The sequence below is a fragment of the Carica papaya genome, chromosome 6 (genome assembly GCF_054855325.1).
Source record: "Carica papaya isolate Zhongbai chromosome 6, ASM5485532v1, whole genome shotgun sequence".
Classification (NCBI taxonomy): domain Eukaryota; kingdom Viridiplantae; phylum Streptophyta; class Magnoliopsida; order Brassicales; family Caricaceae; genus Carica; species Carica papaya.
This window is the reverse complement of record NC_142314.1, coordinates 15,794,191-15,799,692: the sequence shown is the minus strand read 5'-3', so window position 1 is coordinate 15,799,692 and position 5,502 is coordinate 15,794,191. Positions and strand designations below refer to the sequence as shown.

Here is a 5,502-nt window from a genome sequence, read left to right as displayed (position 1 = left end):
GGAATTTATTTCACTTAGTTTTTTTTTTATTTTTTAATATTTTGTTTTATTAAATTATAGAAACTATTTTATTTTATTTTATTTTATTTATTGTTGATTTTGTCAAAAATTATTTTAACTATTAAAAGAAAAATGAAAGTAATTTGAAAAAAATGAAAAACAGCATGGAAAAATCCTGTGAATCACGGAAATGGCCTACGAGCCTGCATTTCTGCATGCCTGCACACATATTTGCTTGCACATGCACGACTGCGCACTGTCAGCACGCGTCTCATCAATTTCCTGCACAGTCAGTCGTCACGTCGCATATAACCGTCCCATTAGTTGTCGTCCCCGGTTGTACCCCTCCATCGGCTACCACATGTCAACCATGCATGCTGCCATGTGGCAAGCATGTATTTTCCCTCATGGCTATTTAAAACCCTCTCATTCACTCATTTCTCCCATTCCTTCAATTTTCTTCTCTTCTTCACTTGACCAAGAGTTTGGAGAGAGAGAATTTAGAGAGAGAAAGTTAAGAAGAGAGAGAAAGTCTTGGGAAGAGACCGAAAGGCCTTCGATCTTCACATGGTAATTCTCCTTCTTTCCTCCTTGGTTTTCTTTTCACACTACAACTTTAAAAGAGCTCACCCTCAAGCTCTTCCTTCACATAAATATTAGAAAAGCTATTTAACGCAAAGACACTACCAAACAACCTTCCTTTCTCCTCCTTAAAAAGCAAACTGATCTTGAAAAGCTTAACAATAAGGGATTTCTTAAGTATTTTCTCATACATTTCTAAGTGAATTTTCTAGATAATTAATTTGAGTATTTGAATTACCTTGATGCATGAATTTGAAATGTGATTTATTTGTTATCTGATATGAATATGAACATGTAACATGATTGATTCGACGCATGATGATTTGTAGCATGTATCGGTTTGGCTCTTTGCCTTACCTTTGGTAATGGTGGAAAGGGTCATTCTGTTGGGCCCTGCCTCAAAAAGATGACTTTGTGCCTGAATATGTTATTATACACCCACCAGGTCCTAATAATGTTATTATTATAAATGAAAATCAGTAAAGAAAGAGGAAAGAATAGAAAATATTTTTGACCGTTATCTCTTAGGGGTTTCTATTTATGCATCTGAATCTGTATCTAAATATGTTGGTGAACCACTCCCTGTGGATGATACTAGCATTCCCTCTAATGAGAGTGGATTTGTAATCTAATTTATAGGGGCCGCAGCAGCAAAATACGATCATGGGCGAAGTACAGTTGTGTCATTAGTTTATATATGAAATGTCTGATATAGAAATGAATATGTTTGCCATTCATAATAGTAGTTTAGGGATCCCTTCTGCCCTTAGTTAATATAAGTTAGAACGGCTTTGCGCGAATATCTATAAAAGACGTAAATAAAAATTAATCATCTGATGTAATGGCTAGAATAGTTGTTTGATATTTCATGTTTTAGTAGTTTCGTATGATATATTGTTTTCTATTTTATCATAACATTGTTGTGCTTTTAGTTGGTTCAACTAGTTTCAATTACACTGCCTGGTTGTGTCTTGATTATCTTATATTACACTTTGTCTTTACATTTTATTATGATATCAATGTTTAAAATGGATTTTAAAAGAAAGATAAAGATTTTTTTAATATCTTAAACAAATCCACTACGCACAAGTTGCAAAGATAAATCACTCATTTTTGTAAATACATTATAATTCAAAGTTTAATAACATTTGATAACCTTAGTAGTGTAGTTTAAATACTATTTTTCTTACTGAGTTATTTGAAACTCACCCCAATTCATGTCCCCCTCAGATGATGGCAGCGACGATTCACTCGTTGAGTTACCCATTGAAGCTTATTTGAATCACTTCTCGGATCTTTAGGAGGATTATGAGTGCACTATGATGAAACAAACTTATAATGGAAGAAGTGTCTCCATAACTTTTGTACATATGTATCTTGGAAGCCATTTTCTTAGCCTTAGTTGTAAAATTTGAAACTCATATTTTATTTTCCACTGCATATATTTTTGTTATTTTTACTCGAATATGTTCTATTATCAGGCTCCTTTTTACCCCACTAGGTATTTGGGATATCACAGAACTATGATAAAATGTTAAAAAAAAGTTAATACTAAAATAATTTGAATATTATCCCATGTGAAATTGGTTTAAAACACACGAAGAAAATGAGAAAGAGACTCTTTTTTTGGCAGCAACATCTTTCGGTAGCATGACTCCTATATAGTGGGCGCCCCCATGCATGCTTTCCTACAAGCATGTAAGCTTGGTCAAACATGTGCAGGGCATTGGGCGTGCGAGACTTCTTCTCGTGTGCATAAGCCTTTTGGCATGCACGACTTCTTCTTGCGCGATACACCCATGTGAGCTGCTCTGGCGAACGTGTGACATGTTGTTTGTGTGCACATAGGTTCTAACCATGCGCGTGTGACACCCCTGAACCTATTTAACATTGGATGTTGTATTTTCAAATTTTAATTTTAGTTTGGCAATTTAAAATATTATTAAGCATGATTTAAATAATTATCTTTGCCAAAAAAATTAAAAAGAGGAAAGCCCTATAGGCAAGCCTCGTGGGAAGACAACTTGTGAGAATACCCACGAGCCTGTGTGCTTGTAGCACTATACGTAGAGGTATAGTGCTCCACGTCCCATCCCTGACCAATGTTGGTCCGCCTGCAGCCACAACCTGCCACATGGCATGCATGCATGCCATGATGCAATGGTCGATCGACTGCTAGGTTCGATCCACAGCCAAAGGGCATTGCATGTGATTTGACGGATCCCATGCATCCTTCCTTTGCTATTTAAAGCTACTTTCACTCTTTTTCTTCCATTTTCTTCTTATTTCTTCTTCTTCACTTGGCCGAGAGAGAGAGAAGTTAGAGATAGAAAGCACGACTGCAAACTGAAGAAATTTGAGAGCTTTTCTTCCTCTGATGCAAAGTCGTTGATCCATCCTCCTTTAGTCACACTGTAAGCTTCCCATTTCTTCTTTTTGATTTCCCTTCTTCACTTAAGCTGCCAAGAGCTCACCCCTAAGCTCTTATTTTACTAAAAATTTCAGAACACCTTAAAACCCACGAGTTATTGCAACGAGCATTTCCTCTCCTTCAAACCGTAAGCGACTTCATTTTTTTTTTGGAACACAAGAGTTTGGTAGCAAAAGGTAAGGCATTTGGTATTTATTCTTACCCTTTTAATGCTTTTTTAAGCTTACACAACTATATAAAAAACTTAAGATACATGCACGTTGGTTCGGGTATTATGGTTTGCATTTGTGCTTGACGAACATTTGAAGATGTTGGTTTTCTTATGTTTAAAAGATTTCATTTTGTTGATTTATTTGTGCGCAATGGGTATTATGAATGCTTGATGGAAACAAGTTTAGGTCTGGAATGATTCTATGAGGGAGTGTTGAATGAGTTTTTGGCAATAGGCACTACGGTGCCAAGACATAACTGTTGATATAAAGCAAAATTCGGGTGCTCATAACCTGACTTGGCACCCCTACGTTCTGAGCTAGCCATGCAAGTTAGGCTTTCAGCCTCACCCATATGGTTAAAGCTGAGAGGATTTGCCAAATTAGGCCTCAGCCCAAGAGGAAACCCGAGAGCCCAACTAGGTTTAAGGTCCCCTATTTTGGGCTCAGGACCAAACGAGAGAATCATTACCAGTCCATGGTTCGGGTTTGGTTGTTGGACGCTCAATGGGTTCGAGTAAGGTAAGTGTTTGAGCCCTTATAGATTGGGTTGAGGTGAGGCTCTCTTCGAGTCGAATGAGTGAACCGATAGTCAGGCATTCATAGGCGGAGTGAGTGCGAGGTCCTCATTGGACCGTGGGTGAGGTGAGTTGTTATGTTTTTTACTGGCTTGGCTAGTGTAGGATGCTAGTAGGCCTTTTGGGCCAAAAGGTATTTAGGTCCTCATGGACCAGGTTAGAAGGCCTTTGTGGGTTGAGGTTATAAGCTCGAGTGGATCAGGCTAGGGTGAGGCCTCATTAGGCCAAGAGGCTTAGTGGAGCCCCATCAGCTCTGTGTTAGGTTCAATGGACTCCCATCGGGTTTGGGTTAAGTCTAGTGGACCATGTTCAGGTTAGGTAGTTTTGGCCCTTATTGGGTCGTGTTGGTCAAATGACCCCTACTTAGTCCGATTTGGTTAATGGGCCTTATTGGCTATCAGTTTAATTTTTTGGGCCATAGTGACCCAATCAATTGAGATTCAGGATAGTTTACAACTCGAGTAAACGATGGTTTTTAAGAACCATTTAATGGACCCAATGGGTCGAAATAAATGTTAGGGATTGTGAATTTGACAATGATTCTGTAACTGTTAAGAAAAACTGAAAAGACTCAAATCTATTTGACCTTTATCATCGAGGGTGACTGAATATGACTGCTACCGATTGTTGGTGAACCACTCTTTATGAATGATACTTACCTTTTTACTGATAAGAGCCAATCACGACTAATTGTAGGGGTCACAATAACGATATTATCGTGGTCATAGTTGCTAACTGTACTACCGTATATCGAGCTTATCTATTTCCCATTCATAGTAACAATCGGGGATCCCCTCTGCCCTCTATTGATATAGGTCAAAACGGCTTAACGCGAATATCTATAAAACACTATAACTAAACCAAATATTTTGACTGTCTAGTTAAGACTATTATGTTTCGCACAATTCTTTCTCATCATGCTATACTTTAGATGGTTCTACTAGTTTCAAATATGCTTCTCACTATTCTATTTTATTGCTTATGTTTGAAAATTGATATTTCAAAATGTATTTCAGTTAATTAAAAGTACAACATTTTCGATTATATTTTAAATGAATCTAATCTGTAACGGTATCTGGCGGTAAGCTCCACTGATTATAAAGGTATGACACATTTCTTGAAATAAACAACTTTTAAAATGTTACTAGTGTAGTTTAAATACTATTTCTCTTGCTGAGTTTTATGAAACTCATCCCAATTCATTTTCCCCCAGATGATGAGGAAAGTGAAGAATCGTTCCCCAAGCCTTAAAGCTTGTTTGGATCCGTTTGTGGACCAGTAGTGGAAAACTTGAGTGTATGTGGATAATTATACTATGATGAACCTACATTTTTCTAATGAAAGAAATGACTAGAACAATTTTTGTATATATTTTGTTAGCCAACTACTTAGCCTCATATGTGTATTAACATCATATTTTGTAAGGGATGAATATTACTTACATTGTATAATTCTTTTATGCACCCATATTTATTCTATCATCGAACACCATTACCCCACTAGGTACGGGGATGTCACAGGTGGTATCAAAGCAAGATTTCTGGGCATCCCTTACACTAAGACCTAGGATTTAAGTTTAAAAATCTAGATATTTCTTAGAGCAATAATATCCTTTGGACCTTAGTGATCAACAATTGTACAAAACCTTTCTCCCTTTTATAGGCAAATATGACTCGATGGAGACTGTTAGTAGAAAGACTTA

At 37.0% G+C, this 5,502-nt stretch overlaps 1 long non-coding RNA gene across 1 annotated transcript; it reads left to right on the top strand.

Moving 5' to 3' along the window:
* Positions 1-234: 234 nt before the first annotated feature.
* LOC148253340 (uncharacterized) lies at positions 235-2,041 on the top strand. Its single transcript, XR_015821638.1, has 2 exons — positions 235-570; positions 1,813-2,041. It is a non-coding gene; the product is annotated as an uncharacterized LOC148253340 (long non-coding RNA).
* Positions 2,042-5,502: the final 3,461 nt, after the last annotated feature.